Source organism: Lissotriton vulgaris, chromosome 8 (genome assembly GCF_964263255.1).
Source record: "Lissotriton vulgaris chromosome 8, aLisVul1.2, whole genome shotgun sequence".
Lineage (NCBI taxonomy): Eukaryota > Metazoa > Chordata > Amphibia > Caudata > Salamandridae > Lissotriton > Lissotriton vulgaris.
This window is the reverse complement of record NC_141696.1, coordinates 363,263,537-363,283,709: the sequence shown is the minus strand read 5'-3', so window position 1 is coordinate 363,283,709 and position 20,173 is coordinate 363,263,537. Positions and strand designations below refer to the sequence as shown.

Here is a 20,173-nt window from a genome sequence, read left to right as displayed (position 1 = left end):
CACACACACACCTCTGGTACACGGCTAACCACAGATAATGCTCTCACAGAACCACCCCCCTCCCATACAGCCATGCCATTACATGCCAACCATACCATTGCCACCTCTCTCCCACATACGTACACAGCCAGGCACACAGATATTGCAATCGCATAAGCCCCAGGCTTTGGAGCTAGGGAACCATGGTTGAGCTCCGGCGCCCGGTCAACATCTTGTGATTCTAGGCCAAGCCCGTAATCTCCCTGTATCTAAAGCAATAAAAAGTCCTACCTTGTGTAATGTAGTGTTAAGCAGTCGGGTGCCTTTGGGCCAAGTTCGCGCGATATAAACTGTAACAAAAAAAACATAGCATCGCATGCAGACATCTGTTGCAAACACAACCATCACTCCACCTACCCACAAAGCCATCGCAAAATATATATTACAATCACACAATGGCATGCTAGCATCCATTGGAAACAGTGATGACACAAAGCCACCACACAGCCATCACGCACACGCCCACACACACACTGGAATCATCACACAACGAATACGTACAGATATGTAAAAACACGCAGCCAAACTCGTCTCAGATCCATCTGTTCGGCGTGTGCTCATCGGAGCTGTGTGTGTTTTCACCTCGCACAACAGTGCTTGTGTTTATCCTGTATACAGTGAGCTCTGTCGGAACCGCAAACGGGTGAAGCTCGCACAAGTGCGCGCTGTGGAGAGGGAAGGGGTGACCAGCCGTGCCACCTCCGACAACTCGGCGCTGGGAAGCGAAAAAGCACACCCAGACCGCGCTGCGGAGGAGGGTCAGCCGTGCGGCTGCTTCAGCGCCGGGCGGGCGGCCGGGCATGGGAGGCAGGCGGGGTAGGCTGGCCGTCCTTGCCCGGGGTTTGGTAGCCCTTAGGCGGAGAGGGTGGTGGTGGTGGTCGTTCTTCCTACCGTCACGACACCACAGCCAGTGTGGTAATAGCAGCAACCTCCTTCGCGGCACCTGTGTTTGTGAAAAGAGAGAGATGTGCCCCTACCACAAAGTGTGTGTGAAAAGAGAGAAGGGACAGCCTGCCACTGCCGAGGGAGAGTGCGCGAGAGGGGCCCGGGAGCCGTCTGCCACCAATCACAGAGGCGAGAGGGGGAGACTGGCACCGCCGCAAGAGTGGAAGAGAGGAGCAGTGTGTATCCACCACAACGGTGCGAGCCGCTGCCAGCCACCATGAGGGATCGAAGGCCGATCACAGCCCCGGAGTGTGTGAGGCCGGCCCAGATCTGTGTGCGCGGAAACAGGAAGGGAGCAGCCTGGCACCGCTAGAGTGTGTGAGGGGGAGGGCAGTCTTCAAATATCAGGGGGGGGGGGAGGAGAACGCGGTCTACCACCACCGTAAACCTGTACGGGAGGAGCGAAGAAAGTAGTGTCACTCACTCCTACATAAGTCTGTGGCTCTGACAGCCTGCAGCTTCCAGAGGAGTTATTGGGCGACTCTTTCCTGGTATATTTTGAAGGTGCTCAGGAGTTATCAATCGTTTCAACTCTTTCCTGGTATATTTACAAGGTGCTCTATTCTGTCCCCGTTCTGGATGAAAGTAAGTGCACGCTGCTCTAGTCAGTTGCATCACCAATGCCCAATGCTGGTTTGGTACATCCTTTGGTGCCAGACCCCTGCCCCCGTTGTTGGTCTGTGCGACACCGTGACAAACAGTCGTTTACCGCTACAGTTGTTCAAAAAATTAGACACAATGTTATGACGCTGTGAAGGCCTCTAGGCAGAGAACCCACAATGCACTTCGTTTTACGAACGTTTTCACATTACCAGTCCGAAGACAAAGTTCAGCTTGTCAGTGTAACCTTCAGGTGGAACTTGGTGTACTTGCCTGGTTGTAGTGGTTGGAGGGTCTCTAAGTAGGAGGGGGTAGTCCAACCTTAAGCAAGCACTAGACCAAATCTGCTTCTGGAGGGCTGATCAAGAACAATACCAGGTGTAGTGCTTCCACTGGGCTGGGAGCTGGCATTTCGGCGGCATCCTGCTAAAAGGTAATGTCCCTCTGTGATTCTGGAGGTGCAGCCGGTTTCAGAGAGCCAATCCATTGCATGAGGCCAGCGCACAAGTCTGTGCTGAAGTGTGCAGTTGTTGTCTTTGCTTTAATGTATTAAACCATGGAGTGCTTGAACGGAAGAGCGATTTTGTAGTTTCTTGATGTCATACACGAACCTTTCTACTGGGCCAGAGTTGTGTCATGTTGGTTTAAGTTATAGCACTGTATGCCCGCTAAGATGTTGTATGAATGGCAGCTTGGATCTTCCTGGTTCAGCTATGTTGCCCGTTTGTATGCTTTTTTCCCCACATTGTCTCTCAAAAAGTACCTTCTATTGCATTTTGTTCACCTGGCGGTCTTATCATCTTAGAGACCAACCATATGCCAGCTCTCCTTTTGTAACATGCAACATACAGATCCGGGTTGTGTGTTACTGTGTGTGTATTTGCAGAGCACACCATGATCCACGAGGGTATCTTGATGCAGAGTAGGTGTGGCGACCTAGTCTTGTCAAGGGTGGGGGAAGGGGTAATCAAAAAGCCAGGTCTTCAGCTTCTTGAGGAATTCAAGACAGGAGGAGGCTCTGGTGTGAAATAAGCCATTCCATGCATTTAGAACAATGTAGGCCATATAAAGGACTCATCCTCAAGAGTAATTCTCCAGGTGTTGTATTAGATTTCTTCCTTCTTGGCGTTGGCCTCAATGAGAAGTAAGATAAACCTTTTGTTCTGTGACTCTGGGAGTGAGGTCTACCTAAGTCTTTCTCTCATCACTGTGGTCACCATGGTGCAAGCCTTTAACGCACCATGCATGTCTGTGATTGCAGCTAGCAGGGATGCATAACTGTGACCTTGTTTCCCACAGCAAGCATTCACCCTTGTTACTCTCCAGCTGGAGGGTCAGTAGAAGGGAGGGATACCTTTACACATCAAGCAAAAGTGACAGTTGTCCCGCCCCCGGAAGTAACATCATCATTCACCAGGACCTTCAGTCCCCTGGGGTCCCTCCCCGGAACTGACATCAGTGTAGGTGTGGTGTCATGTGACTATGTGGGATCAAGTGTGTTGTGACATCACCCTGGTCATGTGTTAGTCACGTGTCTGGGCCATGGCCCCTGTGTCTAGGGGTTTGGGATATGCAAAAATTAGAGGTGTATGCAGTATTTCTGAGTGTAACAAGGCAAGCCTGGGACATGTTCAGACAGGTTACAAGAACCAATGTCTGTCTCCTCACAGTGATGAACAGGGGAAATACACAGCCACCTCCCCAGCCCCCATGACTGCTTAACCCAAAAAGACTGGTCAAATGTGGCTTTTTTTAACAAGGCACAAGAGGCAGAATTGGTGCCTTGCAGACCGTATTGAGGGGCTCCGGCCTCGGTGTGGCTACCAATGACGCCATCAATCCTCTACATCCCAAACCCCTAGACACAGCGGCCATGGCAAACACACGTGACCAGGGTGGTGTCACACACACACTTGACCCCACACAGTCATGTCACACCACACCTACAGTGACGTCAGTTCCATGGGAGCGACCCCCAGGGGACCAGAAGTCCTAGTCAATGATGACGCTCTTCCGGGAGTGGGACAACTGTCATTTTAGCTTGATGTGTAAAGGTATCCCTCCCTCCTACTGCAGTGTGTTGACCCAGAAGCGTGAGGAGCGAGCAGAGAGGCTCACACTATGTCAAGAGTGAGTGTTGGTGTGCCTTTTACTAACCTAGAGTAGCATCACTCCTGCAGATACTGGAGTGTGCGTTAACAGGGTGTTACTACGGAGAGGGGTGTGAGCCCAGATTTTGAGAAAAGAGAGAGCAGCCACATACCTGCAGACTACTGCAGCCGCCTTCACCCACCACCACCCGCCTATTACCCCGACAGCCATCATCAGCTCGGGGATCCCTCCAGGCCTAAGATCACCGCCATGAGTGCAACATCACCCTGAAAGCCGGGCTGAAAGCAAGAACCATAGCAATTGCAAAAACTAGATCATGCTGTGTAAATAACTAATATATATTTGTCCAACCATAATCGCTTTAACTTTCCCTAAAATGTTATCTTGAGTGAATTTGCAACTTGTATATATGCAATGCTAACCACTAGTATCTGTAGTAGACCTATGTACTTACTACCATACTTATGAGTTTAGAGTGTATCTGTTTCATATCTCTTATGTAATTCATGTACTCTGAAATCCTTATGTAATGTAACTGGTTCTAATGTAAAGCGCTCTGACACATTTGGGTAAAGTTTGCGCTATACAAAAACGCATAAATAAATATTGCAGTGGGTGCCTCAGCAGTCCTTGAGTGTGAGAGAGAAGAATGCTTGAGCGGGGTGTAGCTAAAATTGGTGCGGCAGGTGCCGTAGCACCAGGGCCCAGAGCTCTCGCAGGCGCAGTGAACCCCGATAATTGCTGAATTTTACTATCCCACCAGACAAATGGATCATGTTCCCTTCATGCACCAGAGCCCGTTCCATCCTCGCTCGAGTGTGGGCGCACGGCGGCTTCAGACCCTTCGGTGCGACAAGAGCCCTCGAGTGCAGGCGCTGGGTGGCCTGAGGCCACCACCAGCCCCCGGAGAGAGAGGAACAAGCGCCGCAGCCGCGCGATCCTCCGCACAGGGCCCGGCGGCCTCCCATTCACACCGCCCTCCCCCAGCCCCCGCCCTCGCTCTCAAACCTGCGAGTCGGAGGCGCCGCTTCTTCCCACAGACACCGAGGGGCGGAGCTGGGCGAGGGAGGAGGGGAGCCGGGCAGCCAAGAGCGCAGAGCCGGGCAGAGAGCGGCACAGAGAGGACGAGTCTGCAGCGCGGGAACCCCGACGAGGAGCAGAGCACCCCCAGGACCGACGAGGAGCAGAGCACCCCCAGTTGGAGCCCGAGGACTCGAGACCCCCAGACGAGGAGCTCGAGAGCAGACCACGGGAGACCTTGAGAAGGAGTTCCAAGACTAGGGAGAGCCCCCTTGAGTACCAGGGGCAGACCCGCTGCCCCCCAGGAGCACCCCCAAACACCGGGGCACGCCGCCCCCTCCTGACCGCGGGAGCGCTTCTCCCGGATCTACATACTGGACACCCCGTCTGTGGAACATCCACCCCCCCAGGGATCCTTAACCCCCTCTCCGCGGAGCCGCTCAGGCGGCCGGACATGGCGCAGCTGCCCTCCCCCCTGTGAGCGGCCGGGCGTGGACACACCTGCCGGGGAGTGAGGCGGGAGGAGCCGAGGACCCAGGCCGGAGCGGGGACACCGCAGGTCAGTGTCGCTGCGTGCGATGTACCGGGACCCTCACCTCGGCTTGCTTCTTGTGGTTATAATTAGATCTTTTAAAACACAGCGTAGCACGCCCTGCCCTGCCTGTCTGCCTCGTGTGGGAGCGGGGTAGTCTGTCTCCGAGACGTGTTCTGCTGTGTGCCTGCGCGTATTTGTGTAGGTGAGGCATCCCCATGTTTGTGAGGTGCTTTCTCTGCTGTGTGCGCTATATGTTTACACTCGGGGGTGGGTGTACGCATATCTCTGCGGGTGTGTTTAGTCTGTGTGTCGGTCTACATTTGTGGGTGTTGGTCCTCTCTGAGGAGAGGTTGGCTGTTTATTTATATTTTATGTCGAATATTTTATGTGCTGTCAGTCACCCCCCGCCCCCGGTTTTCGATGTAAAGCGCTATATATCTCGGTGTGTGGGGTCATTCGGTTATTTATTGCGGTGTGTGCCTGTTTTATCTTTGAGCAAAGTGTACTTCGATGTTTGCTTAAGTCTGTAAGTATACTTAATCTGTGCTATGAGGTATATTATTATCTGAGTAAAGTAACTTATCTGTGTCGGGCATAGTCACAGCTGAGGCGCTCTGCAATCAAAGGTCTATAGCGCAGCTTTTATTCATTTACTTTTGCAGACGAAAAGTGGACAATAATGCAGTGGGCCCCGGTGCCACTGCACCCGTTGCACAAATGGCAGTGCACATCTAGCCTAAGTGACGATGGCGTCTCTTGGCCTGAAGGGTACAAGACTGGTAGGAATATACAGGAGAGGGTGCGTACACCGATAGCTTAACAAGCGTGTTAGTGTGCATGGAGGGGGAGAGTCGGCTTCAGCAGGCACTCGCCTAGCGCCGGCGGGTGTGTAAATTTTGGGCTTTTGTTTGAGAAGATGGGGCTCTCTGTCCCACCTGAATTCCAGTTGCCGTTGGTGACGTCATTCGGGTGTCCGGAAGTAAAACTCTGGGTTGTTGGGGGTCGATGTGATGTATAATTGAGACCATGGGATATGAATAGGGGGAAGGGCTTGCAGCAATGAGACGGCGTGCAATGATGTGGGGGTCGCTCTGATAAACAGGCGACGAGCGGAAGTCACTGTAGTTGTGAGATTGTGGGGTGCGCTGTGCCCGGTGTACTGGGGCGGAGGGGCCTGTCAGGGCGACGCCAGGTCCGCTTGGGTGCCAGCCGGATCAGGCTGTATTGTCGATAACTCGCTGCGCATCCTCATGGGCTTGGGGAGAGCGCTCTGGGGCATTTACATTTAGACTTTGTAAAGGTTGGGGGAGTTGTTGGCGCGATTGTATGGTAAAGAAGTCTTAACTTCATACTTATATCACTATTGACGTATTTTATTATTTAAGTGCCTAGAAACGCTGTAGCGTGATTTTAAAACTTATCTGCAGTGTCACGACCTCGCCGCTACAGGTCTCGCGCTGGTCCGTCCTCCAATGTTGATGCTCGTTCCGATCCCAAAGGGTCCGCCCTCGGACACCTCTCGGCGCTGCTCGTGCCTGAGCCGCCTCTGCTCTGAAGCCCTGAGCCCGGCAATACACGACAGCCAGCCTTGGCTCTGGGCCCAGTGGGGCTGGGACGTCGCAGGCTCCGCTTTGGTCTTGGATGGGTGAACGCTGGTCATGTCTAGGCCACTGAGGGAAGGCTGCGCCTCAGAGGCAGATCAAAGACGCATCTGGTGATGGGTGGGAGGGACGCCGGAGGGGCCCTTTGAAGCTAGATGGAGAGTGAAACTTTCCCTAAGGCACAGCCCCGCCACATTAAATACTTGGTTACTTTTTCTTTTGGGAGGGGAGAGAGGGGCTCTGTACAACAAAATCCGTGGGGAAGATTGGGGGGGGGGGGGGGCGTGTGTTGACAGTAGCAGCCGCGCTCCCAGCCAGTCCCTGAGCAAACGACTGAAGGTCACGGGGTGTCTGTACTCAGGGGTCATGACACTTGAAGGCACCGGAGTCATTAGGGGGGAGGGGGGGGAGGAGTTAGGGGTGTCCAACTTCAATCTACCTTGACTCTAAACCCCCCCCCCCCCTTTGCCTCTTGCAATCCCGCCGTAACCTGCTAGTTTCATATAGATACGCACTGGGCGCCCACACAGCGCATGCTGCCGGGGGCTTTTCTGTTGCGCAGCGCTATGTGCTGTTTTTTTTCCCCAAGTTGCGCGTGGTTCATTCTGATCAAGCAGTACTGCAGTGTGTACGTGGAGAGGTTTACCTCTGTAGATCTATAAGTGTTACTTATCTGTCATGGTAAAACTGTGGTAGTGCTATAAAATGGTGACGTTTTATTGAGCGTAAGTGGCTGGAGGTTCCGCCTTCGGCGAGTGTCATCGGCGCGAGCAGCCTGCGCTCGGCTCCTCTTCCTCCCAGCGGGTGACCTTAGACATCAGCGATGCACCCAGCGCTTCCCTCGTCGCCTGCGCAGCCTCTACGGCCGCCTGTTTCCTGTATACAGCAGCGCAGCGCTGCGCCTCGGGGCAGCAGGCCGCCCACGTCTTGTTTGCCAACACTGTTTTGTTTACAGAATAGCTCCCTGCGTGATTAGCCACAAACTTTGGGGGGAGGGGGCTGTGCCTTGACCGCCACCAGCCAAAGCCCGAACTACTTTGATCTGGAAGAAACATTGTACCAACTGCTAGGGTTGCCACCTGGTGAGTTTTATGCCCTTTTGAGACAAATCCACGAAAGCTTGCCCTTACCAGAGCACGCTTTAAATATGCAAGAAGAGAACGCTTTGAAATGGTTTTTCTACAGCTGCCCTGCTCCCACTGGCGGATAATTAAAGTAAAAAGAACAGATGGTGGAGGAGGTGCTGAACAAATCAAATATTCACCTCCAGTCACAGGTCTGGGTTTAAGCCATCGCGTTTTTTTTTTTTTTGCTCACCAAGCCCCCCTGGTTTGGGCCCTGCCATATGCAAATCGGTCGGTCTTGACCGTGCTCCCCATGGGCACAGTCCAGCCTGAACTGCTTGGCCGGGTCCTCCTAATTTAAGTAAAGACAAAGGCCGTGTTTAAAAATACATTAAACTATTTGATTTAATGTAAAATTCTGCTTAAGAATCATTATCGGGCCTTTGCAGAATGTCAAAACGTGAACAAATGACCTGTATTGTTTCTGAGAAAGGTGGCAACAGTTTACACTGCGCTGTGTGGTTTCTATGCGCTTTTATTGTGTTATTTGTTGCGCCAGGCGTGGCCCCAGACTCGGATCTGAAAGATCATGTTTGTTGCGGGGTATATGTGAAAGCGCCATGGTTCTGCTCTGTTTGGACGGCTACAGTTAAAGAAAAATAACCCCTTTATATATATATCTGTGGCATTTTGCGGCGCAATATATTCTTGAAATTCAGTGTAGTCGAACGTGAGAAATTCAGAGCTTCTTTGACCCTGCCTGGTGTGAACTTCAACCTGGTAGCACGGATGGGTGCCGGCAGGAAGATCTTGGCCAAGAGTCTGGTTTGGAAAAAGCACAACGCGGGGTTCTGGGATCTGTCCGGGGACTGTGCCTCGCTGCTCTTTGTCTGAGCCAGCCGGCACCGTCTCTCTCTCTCGCTGCGCCCAGGCCTCCTCGCCACTGCTCTCGGGCGGGAGCCGTGCCCACTGCGTGCTCCGCAGGGCCGGTGCGGGCCTCTTTGTGAGCGGTGTCCTGGCTCCGGGTAGTTTGCGAGGCTTGTTTGTCTCTGTGGTGTGGTGGGGACTTGTATGTTTTGACAGCCCGGGGCGGTGCAGTTGGGTTTGCCTCTTGCGCGGCTCCCTGAGAGGGGTGGGGTGATTGTTATCATTTCTGAAGCCCTGTTTGTGGGGATGGGCAGGTCCTGTAGCCCCCACACTCCCTCCATCCCATGTTTACACGTGGAAACCGCAGGGTGTTTGAACTGTGAGCTCAGCTCAGCTCCACCTGCGATCGGCGAGTCGGCACGGATGCTACACGCGAAGTGAATAAGTCTGCTCCCTCCAGGTGCCAGGAGGGGGAGGGGCAGTGCATGGACGGACTCCTGGGACTGATCCAAGACTCGGCCAGGAGTGCGTGTCCAGAAATCACGAGACCCAGCCCTATCACGACATATGGTGAGGTGTGCAGGCGACGGAAAGCGTGTGAAGGCCCAACTCGACAATTAACCCCCTCCCCGTGAACACTTTCTGTTGGCGTTGACCCCGCCACCCCAAGGTGCCGTTAGGGTGGCCTGAGTTCAAGAGGTGGGCATGGGAGGGTTTGGGGCTAGTGCAGCCACGGCCAGAGGACCAGCTTACATACTTCTCCCTGAGAAATGTGCTTTTTTTCTTTGAAGGGCACGCGCATCGATTGCACTTCGTAGAGAGACAGCAGAGCAGCCCCTCCCCCTCCATGGTGCAAGCTCCCCTTCGTGCTAACGGACTAAACTGTTGACCATGCTACCCCGACCAGGGGAAGACCATGTTTTCACATGCCGTCATCTGATGGGTCAGCCAGTGGCCCCTGTCGATGCTCTCACCCTGGGGTCCCTTGTGTCTCACGGTTTTAGGCGGGCGTGCTCGAGAGGGCCGTCTAAGCCTCTGTGCGCGTCCACAGGCCGCGAGAGGAAGGCATGAAGCATCCGACATGTAAATCGATAGAATTAACGGTACTGCTAACCAGCCCTTTGCGCTCTGGACTGGTTCCGGGGCTTGCCAGTGTTTGGCGGCGGCCAGGCCCCCTCTCGGGGGTGAGGGTGGAGCCCATGGTGACTGCTGTCTGTTTTTTACAGGTACGTGGCCACAATGACTTCTCCCCAGCCGGTTCTATTTGTGAACTCTCAGAAGATCTTTACATATCACTTTTTTGGTATTTGTTTAGCGCTGGCTCCATTATTACTGCGGCTTTGTGGCACGTTAACTGCCCACAGTCTCCACGCAGAGGTGTATGAATCCTTCTGCAAGCCCGAAGTGTCAAGCGAGGGCCTCGGAGCTCAGCCTTTAAAGGGACTATTAGCGAATAATGCCCCGCACGGCCACTTCTACCCGTCTGTTCTAACGCACGATTGTTAGATTGTTCTGCCGGTAACACCTAGAGATATTTTGCCAGTGGTGTTGGAGTCTGTCTCTGTCTCTGTCACCATCATGGAGTGTTTCAGGTTTTCCCCCTGACCTGTTGGAATTTGGACTCCACGAAGCTCCCGCCCCACTCTGCTGTTGGTGGTGTTCAGCCAGGGTTCAATATATGTCGGACTCCCCGCTGCTGCTTTTGGTGTTTGGTGCTGGTGTTATCCTTATTGTTTTTTTGCTGGCACTATTCTAATCAGGGATCCAGGGCTCTCTCCTCCACCTGGTCCTCATCGCTGCGCTTGCGGGGTCTGCAGCTGGTTTGGACACCAGCAGTTTCAGTGTGTTTTCTCCCTTGTGTTTCTTGCTGGTGGTATTACAATTTTGGGCTCCACCTCTGCTGCATGAGGTGTCTGGTGGTGGTCACTCCTGGTTTCATTGCCCCCCCCCCCCCTTCAGCTGATGGTGTTTAGTCCCGGTTCAATGTACGGTATGTTGCTGGTGTCTTGTCTTCCTCCTCTACGGTGTGTTTGTTGCTGGTGGATCGTCTTTCTCCTCTACGGTTTGTTGTTGGTGGTGTTACAGTCCTCGTTTAACTCTCCTGCTTCTGGTGCTGCCCGGTTCAGTGTATTTTTTTTCCCCTCTGCTCGGCCTGTGAAGCTTGTCTACAGCGAAGGAACAGGCGGCGCAAGGATGAATTAATGATCGCCACTGGAGCCTGGCGGTGTTACAGGCCGTGCAGGAGGTGGCTGCCCCCCGCCTCTTTCTTGAGTGCATCACGGATCCCTGGATGCTGCAGACGACGCTCAGCCCCTCCTCACCGCCCAGCGGGGTTATAATTCCAGCTCCGTTGGCGGCCTCCTCGCGCCTTAATCCCATTAAGGCCCGCGGGCCTCGGCGCTCTCCTGCGCCCGCATACAATGCCCCATTCACGCTGACCCGGGCCTGGCGCGGCCTTCAGATGCTAATAGGGGGCTTGGCTTGAATGGGCTAGGGCGGTGGGTGGAGGCTGGCAGGAAGCACGGTAGGGGGGGGGGAGGGGGTCGCAGGGCACAGGTGCGGGGAAGGGTACCATCCGAGACGCGACGCCCTTTCCACAGTACACGGTGCCTGCCTCGGAGTACTACAGCCCGCCTCGATGAGGCCTAACCGGTGCCTCCGGCTCGGATTACGGCCCCGGAGGCCTGCGCCACGTGACACCTTGTTTTCGGTCTCTGGCCCTCTCTGACCCTGCTCCTCTCACGGTGAAAGGCCCGTGCCTCCTGTATGTTCACTGAGACCAGAGTTGCAGGTATATGCACAGACGACGACGATGAGGGCAAATCTCGGTCCTCACGTTGTACCACTTTGTTGTGTCACTTGTACATTTTTTCTGGAGCCGTTTTCTCTCGGCACTGCAGGCTGAGACGTTTTACCTGTACCCGGTCATGCTAGAGTCTCAATTTATATAGTACTTAATTCCTCCCCGCCCAGTGCTACATTTTTAAATATATATTTGTTTTAATAGGCGCCACGAATTTTGTTTGTGAGCCTGAACGCCGGGTTTCTTATACCACAGCTGCAGGTCCCTCGCCCCTGTGTTTTTTCTCCCTGTCGCTGCATGCTCTTGGTGAATATTATATACACACCAGGGACGTCTAACTGCACTCTCTGGGCACGAATGCGGAGTGGGCATATATAGGCAGCCGCTCAATGTACTGGATGGACGTGTGCGCAGGGCCGGTGGAGCGGCCGCCAGTCACGGGGCCAAATGCTAAAAGAACAAATGATGGACAGAATGCAGAGCAATGTCATACATTCACCCCAGTACAAGGATCTGGGCCTAAATCCATCGTTTTTTTTGCTCGCAGTTCCAGTCTGAACCCATCGATATGCAAATCAGTCTTGATCCTGTGCCCAATGGGAACAGTCCAGCTCGAACTGCCAAGCCAGGTCCTCCCTGGACTGGAAACAAGCATCATTGTTTGTTTCCAGCCCTTACCAGCCAGGATAGCTTGACTCCAGTGGCATACCCGCCCCCTCGGGATGGCTGTGGTGTAAGACCACTACACTATGCGTCATTTGCCCTGTCGGCGCCCTGGGGTTGAGTTTTTTGCGTGCACGTCCAATGGTGCTCTTGTGGTGGTTTTCCCCCCTCTGGGTGTTTCTCACACTGGGCTGTTTGGGTGACATCTGATATCGCGGAGGCGCCCGGAAATGTCGGCTTTTAGACTGTCTCCCAACAGCATGGAGGTTGTTGGGGGCTGTTTTGGCAGGATCTAATCACAACGATTCGAGTGCAGGGGGCGTTACGGTGAACCACCCCGTACTCCATGTGCCCTCGCCCTTCTTAAGAGTACATCCTCGGGTTCTCCCCTGGCCCTGAAACGGCTCCCCCGTGTCCTGAATCTGGTAAATGCGCCATTCATGAAGCTGCGTGCTTCCCGGCTTGGAATTCACACGTTAGTGTGTCTGTGAATGTTGTGAAATAAAGATAGCAGATCTGGCTGAGACGTCACACGCCTCAGTGATTTCCTATAGTTCCCAGGCTCCGTTTCGCTATCCTTTGATGTTTTTGCAATTAAGTGCACATAGGCAGTAGTGAGGTTAAGGCGCAGCGGCTTCGGTATTCTTTTCACGAGTCTGGGCTGAGGCTTGGTTGCGCGTGAGATGCGCGCTCGGCGGCATGCGCCTTTTTGTATTGGCTGTGCCGGGAATAAACTTGCCTTCTTGCCCTACCTCCATTGCGCCCCCTCCTCTCTGTTGTGATGCCAGTAGGATACAAGGGGAATTGTGCCGTATTTCCGAGTACCCAAATGAAGTCCCCGTGCCCGGATTGCGCACCTGCCTCTATGCGCATCCAGCGTTGGCCCGCTCGCGTGATTGCTGTTAGGTGTCGGGCCGGCGTCCCTATGTAACGCAGAGGTAGCCTGCTCCCGCAATGAGCCCCAGGGGCTGGCATGCGTCGGCACACACTGGCAGGCTGCCAAGCACGGCGAATGGACGGGTTGGGCACCTGGGAGACATGCCGCTCCCAGTGGGCCTCGCGTGTTATTTGCAATAGCTGATTTTCGCGGCCCTGATGAGGGCTAAGTTTCCTGCCCTGGCACGGCCGAGGGAGCAGGTGTGAGGTCGGACGGGGTGTGCCAGCCCCAAGCTGGTACGATGTCCCAGAGATTGATAATACATTAGTAGGCTGGAGATACAGCACGCGCCTGTTTAGCACCACGTCCATGCTGGGGAACCTCGCACTCTTCGAGGCGTTCTACCTTCCTGTCCCAGCACCGATCCAGTCTGGCCAGAGCCCTTAGATCTCTACCGTGCCCCACTACGCCGCCCAGCAGGGAGCCCGTGCTCCGTGCAGTGTGTGCGTTACACAGGCTGGGCATACCATCGTGCCACCGAGCAGGGCGTTTCACCTCTGATCGCAGTCAGACGCAGCTGCTGCAGCAACTGAAGCGCCGCTGCCTGGCTTCGGAAGAGGCATTGCAGGATGGGAGCCCCTGTACAGGGGCTGTAGCGGCCTGGGCGGAAAGCGGACCTTGCAGGCGTGGGGGGGGGGGGGGGGGGTTGCTTGCTGCATGCAGTCCTTATGTGGGGTGCAGCAGTCTCTAGGTGTGGGGCACGCGGAGCAGCAGCCCCTCGGTGAGGGGCTGCAACAGCCCCTGGGTGCCAAACAGGAGGTGCAGCCGCCCCGGGGCCTACTAGGCCCTGGGTGTGCTGCAGCCCCTAGGTGTGCAGTTTGCGTTGCAGCAGCCCCTCGGTGTGGTGCAGGGGTTTGCAGCAGCCCCTCGGTGTGGTGCAGGGGGTGAAGAGGTCCTAGGTGTGGGTTATGCGGTGCTGCAGGCCCTCAGGGTGGTGACGGGGGTGCTGCAGCCCCCGGTGTGGGATATGCGATGCAGCAGCCCCTCGGTGGGTCGCTGCAGCCCCTCGGTGAGGTGCAGGTGGTGCAACAGCCCCTGCGTGCCGAACAGGAGGTGCTGCAGCCGCCTGCCCGCCCCTGTGCAGCAGCAGCCGCCCCAGGCTCGGCGCGCTGAGATCAGGTTTCCTGCTGCCTCCCGCAGGAGCCGCCAGCGCTTGATTGAAGCTGCACTCGGCTCTCTGCTCCCGAGGGACGCCGGCCCTGAAACACGAGAGCTCTCCGGCTCCCCTCCGCCTCCTCCCTCGCCCGCCCTCCCTCCCCCGGAAGCCTTTGTGCTGCTCGGAGAGCGCCTCGGCAGGCACGGATCGCTGCGCTCTCACAAGAATGCAAGCAGCCTTTGCTGACATGGTTTTGTTAGCACCGAGTCTACCCCCTCCCCCACGCCAGGCCGGCAGCTTTACAGCCGGGTCCGGCGAGTGCGATGCACCCCTCCTTGGTCTCTGCGCGGGTGGCGGGCAAGGACTTGCTTCTGCTGAGACAGGCAGCTTTACCGTGCTAGACGGTGCCAGCCCGGATACCCATCGCTGACAGCAATCGCCTCGGAGGGCAACTCGTTTCGCAGTGACGGCTCTAAATAGATCTCTTCCCCCCCACCCTCCCTCACAGGCACCCACACTTACATTTCCCTGGCCGCCCGGGCATGTTCTGCAGAATACACCAGCTGGGGAGGGAGGCCTCTGTGAATGGTGGGCACCGGCCTGGTTGTTTGGCATCCGCGGTGTTTCGTGGCTCCAAAGGGTATCGTGCCCGCGGAGCGTCGAAAGCCTGGCAATAATATACCTGGGCAGGTTCGCGCTCATCCAGGTCTGAGGTCACGTGGGGGACGCCGGTACCCCAGACATGCTTAAGGGCAGGGATTTGCCCCGGGTAAACTGGTAATCGCCCAGACTGGTACCACCAGCATGTGCCCTTTTGATGGAGTTGTCTGTGGGCCACTTGTATCCCCAGATGCCGCCTTGAAGCTGGCTCTGACCTCACACCAGGGAAGGAAGCCCCTTGTCCCGATGGCTTAGGCGGGAATACCTGGGTAATGGCCTGGGTAATGGCATAGACGCGAAACGATGACCTTGAATGTTCCACCTGTGAGGGAGAGGGTGAGTTATTGGCACCCGTCAGTGTTGTGCAGCTTCTGCGGCTCCTAGAATTCAAGGCGAGTCATGTGCGGGGGAGTGGGTACTCTAGGCCTCCCATGTGCAGGACTAGACTTTCACGAGGCCGGTCTGTAAACTGCCTTCCACCCCCCACTCACTTCAGGGCTGAACGGTTGAGTATTCCATGAAGTTGGCATCCACAGAATCACCCCTGCAGCTGTATTTAAACCACTATCGTCAGCGTAGGGGCGTAATCCTCCTACAGCCGTTGGATGTTTTGGGAGATGTTCAAATGTAAGTCTTCTGCGCTGCCTTGTAGGACGCGTGGCCGATGACAAAGAAATGGGATCCGCGCTGTCGATCCTTCAGTCCCGGCTGCACCTGTGTGAGCGTAGTAACCAGATGCCGCCTCCGGGCGGGCATCGTGTAACCTTGGACTAAACACGTCCTATATCTCCACACAGAATTGCCTGGCACCTGCTTCAGGTGGTGAACAGACCCCTCATTCCGTTCGCACATCCAATGATTGGAGCACTCCTGGCTGCCCTCTTTGTGCCCACCTGTGTGAACAGAGTGCCTGGCACCACTCTCGCCCCGGCCGTTTCGATGCCCATACTCAACTATCTAGGCATCACCCACCCTGTGCTCCTCTGCATGAGTGCATAAGCGTGCGCCCGCGGTCTCGAAGGAGAGGCCTTCACTCACGCACTCGGTGTCCGGCCATCTCCTCATTCCCTCCATTTGTAGGCTCGGGCGAGGCACCTCTCTGTTCCTGCGGGCGCACTATCAGTGCTCGGCACCCCTCCAGCAGCAGTTGGACATTCAGTGCCCGGCATTCTCTAGGCCGACGGTCCCGTGTCCAGCTCGGCACACCCTGCCTGGCACCCCCGCTGCCCACCCCCGTGGCTCCCCTTGCTGGTGCCCGCTGCTCCTACACACCATTCTCATTCTCTCTCACTAGGCCAGTTTTCCCCTTGCCCCTACTGTCTCATGCACTGCTCTAGCACCCCTCTCCCAAACCACCACCACCCAGTGTGCCTCTGCTAACACATGCGAAGCATGGCACCTCTCTCGGTACCCCTTTTGCCTTTCCTGGCACCCCTCTGCGTGCACATTGCCTGGCACCTTATGGTCTCCTGTCCTTTTGCGACAGGCACTGTGTGCGTGCATCTCCCGCTCTCCGCCCCCTCTATCTACGGGCACACAATGTGCCTGGCACTTCTCTGCGTGCATAGTACCCGTTACCATGTTGTCCCTCTCCTTATGCACGGGGGCAATGCCTGGCCCCTCTCCGCCCCTGTACAGCTGTACCCCCCCCCTGCAAGCACACAGTGCCTGGCACCCTTAGTGCCCCCCTCGCTTTGCACGCACCTCGTGCCTGGCACTTCTCTCGATTTACAAAAGGGGGTGGTGATGAACAGAGTGTCTGAATTGAGCAGACCACTCTTACCCAGTCCAAAGATCAGGGCTTGATCCATCACCGTTATTTATCTCACTGCCCCATCCCAGCTCAGAACCTGGCTATATGCAAATCAGTCTGTCCCTGGCCCAGTGCATCATGGGAACAGGGCAGACTAAACTACCAAGCCAATTCTTTACCAGAAAGGAGACAAGCTACCGGGGACCGGTTTCTGGCATTTCAGCCTCTTCGGCCCGGCTTGCTTGAATCCTGATGGAGCAGTGAGAAAGGGACTCATGTCTGAGTATACCCTGCCACACCTATAGTGGCCAAAATCGATTTACAAAAGGGGGTGGTGATGAACAGAGTGTCTGAATTGAGCAGACCACTCTTACCCAGTCCAAAGATCAGGGCTTGATCCATCACCGTTATTTATCTCACTGCCCCATCCCAGCTCAGAACCTGGCTATATGCAAATCAGTCTGTCCCTGGCCCAGTGCATCATGGGAACAGGGCAGACTAAACTACAAAGCCAATTCTTTACCAGAAAGGAGACAAGCTACCGGGGACCGGTTTCTGGCATTTCAGCCTCTTCGGCCCGGCTTGCTTGAATCCTGATGGAGCAGTGAGAAAGGGACTCATGTCTGAGTATACCCTGCCACACCTATAGTGGCCAAAATCGATTTACAAAAGGGGGTGGTGATGAACAGAGTGTCTGAATTGAGCAGACCACTCTTACCCAGTCCAAAGATCAGGGCTTGATCCATCACCGTTATTTATCTCACTGCCCCATCCCAGCTCAGAACCTGGCTATATGCAAATCAGTCTGTCCCTGGCCCAGTGCATCATGGGAACAGGGCAGACTAAACTACAAAGCCAATTCTTTACCAGAAAGGAGACAAGCTACCGGGGACCGGTTTCTGGCATTTCAGCCTCTTCGGCCCGGCTTGCTTGAATCCTGATGGAGCAGTGAGAAAGGGACTCATGTCTGAGTATACCCTGCCACACCTATAGTGGCCAAAATCGATTTACAAAAGGGGGTGGTGATGAACAGAGTGTCTGAATTGAGCAGACCACTCTTACCCAGTCCAAAGATCAGGGCTTGATCCATCACCGTTATTTATCTCACTGCCCCATCCCAGCTCAGAACCTGGCTATATGCAAATCAGTCTGTCCCTGGCCCAGTGCATCATGGGAACAGGGCAGACTAAACTACAAAGCCAATTCTTTACCAGAAAGGAGACAAGCTACCGGGGACCGGTTTCTGGCATTTCAGCCTCTTCGGCCCGGCTTGCTTGAATCCTGATGGAGCAGTGAGAAAGGGACTCATGTCTGAGTATACCCTGCCACACCTATAGTGGCCAAAATCGATTTACAAAAGGGGGTGGTGATGAACAGAGTGTCTGAATTGAGCAGACCACTCTTACCCAGTCCAAAGATCAGGGCTTGATCCATCACCGTTATTTATCTCACTGCCCCATCCCAGCTCAGAACCTGGCTATATGCAAATCAGTCTGTCCCTGGCCCAGTGCATCATGGGAACAGGGCAGACTAAACTACAAAGCCAATTCTTTACCAGAAAGGAGACAAGCTACCGGGGACCGGTTTCTGGCATTTCAGCCTCTTCGGCCCGGCTTGCTTGAATCCTGATGGAGCAGTGAGAAAGGGACTCATGTCTGAGTATACCCTGCCACACCTATAGTGGCCAAAATCGATTTACAAAAGGGGGTGGTGATGAACAGAGTGTCTGAATTGAGCAGACCACTCTTACCCAGTCCAAAGATCAGGGCTTGATCCATCACCGTTATTTATCTCACTGCCCCATCCCAGCTCAGAACCTGGCTATATGCAAATCAGTCTGTCCCTGGCCCAGTGCATCATGGGAACAGGGCAGACTAAACTACAAAGCCAATTCTTTACCAGAAAGGAGACAAGCTACCGGGGACCGGTTTCTGGCATTTCAGCCTCTTCGGCCCGGCTTGCTTGAATCCTGATGGAGCAGTGAGAAAGGGACTCATGTCTGAGTATACCCTGCCACACCTATAGTGGCCAAAATCGATTTACAAAAGGGGGTGGTGATGAACAGAGTGTCTGAATTGAGCAGACCACTCTTACCCAGTCCAAAGATCAGGGCTTGATCCATCACCGTTATTTATCTCACTGCCCCATCCCAGCTCAGAACCTGGCTATATGCAAATCAGTCTGTCCCTGGCCCAGTGCATCATGGGAACAGGGCAGACTAAACTACAAAGACAATTCTTTACCAGAAAGGAGACAAGCTACCGGGGACCGGTTTCTGGCATTTCAGCCTCTTCGGCCCGGCTTGCTTGAATCCTGATGGAGCAGTGAGAAAGGGACTCATGTCTGAGTATACCCTGCCACACCTATAGTGGCCAAAATCGATTTACAAAAGGGGGTGGTGATGAACAGAGTGTCTGAATTGAGCAGACCACTCTTACCCAGTCCAAAGATCAGGGCTTGATCCATCACCGTTATTTATCTCACTGCCCCATCCCAGCTCAGAACCTGGCTATATGCAAATCAGTCTGTCCCTGGCCCAGTGCATCATGGGAACAGGGCAGACTAAACTACAAAGCCAATTCTTTACCAGAAAGGAGACAAGCTACCGGGGACCGGTTTCTGGCATTTCAGCCTCTTCGGCCCGGCTTGCTTGAATCCTGATGGAGCAGTGAGAAAGGGACTCATGTCTGAGTATACCCTGCCACACCTATAGTGGCCAAAATCGATTTACAAAAGGGGGTGGTGATGAACAGAGTGTCTGAATTGAGCAGACCACTCTTACCCAGTCCAAAGACGGTTGAGTATTCCATGAAGTTGGCATCCACAGAATCACCCCTGCAGCTGTATTTAAACCACTATCGTCAGCGTAGGGGCGTAATCCTCCTACAGCCGTTGGATGTTTTGGGAGATGTTCAAATGTAAGTCTTCTGCGCTGCCTTGTAGGACGCGTGGCCGATGACAAAGAAATGGGATCCGCGCTGTCGATCCTTCAGTCCCGGCTGCACCTGTGTGAGCGTAGTAACCAGATGCCGCCTCCGGGCGGGCATCGTGTAACCTTGGACTAAACACGTCCTATATCTCCACAGAATTGCCTGGCACCTGCTTCAGGTGGTGAACAGACCCCTCATTCCGTTCGCACATCCAATGATTGGAGCACTCCTGGCTGCCCTCTTTGTGCCCACCTGTGTGAACAGAGTGCCTGGCACCACTCTCGCCCCGGCCGTTTCGATGCCCATACTCAACTATCTAGGCATCACCCACCCTGTGCTCCTCTGCATGAGTGCATAAGCGTGCGCCCGCGGTCTCGAAGGAGAGGCCTTCACTCACGCACTCGGTGTCCGGCCATCTCCTCATTCCCTCCATTTGTAGGCTCGGGCGAGGCACCTCTCTGTTCCTGCGGGCGCACTATCAGTGCTCGGCACCCCTCCAGCAGCAGTTGGACATTCAGTGCCCGGCATTCTCTAGGCCGACGGTCCCG

General features: G+C 54.8%; 1 protein-coding gene across 9 annotated transcripts in view; it reads left to right on the top strand.

Moving 5' to 3' along the window:
* Positions 1 to 4,789: 4,789 nt before the first annotated feature.
* Positions 4,790 to 20,173, top strand: part of BCOR (BCL6 corepressor) — a 58,317-nt gene continuing 42,933 nt past the window's right edge. For 8 of the 9 annotated variants that reach the window (XM_086934140.1, XM_086934136.1, XM_086934134.1 and 5 more), the window contains exon 1: positions 4,790 to 5,275. The gene's annotated coding sequence lies outside the window, so the exon portion shown is untranslated. The remainder of the gene's footprint in view (positions 5,276 to 20,173) is intronic. The other variant, XM_086934137.1, reaches the window with a different exon arrangement.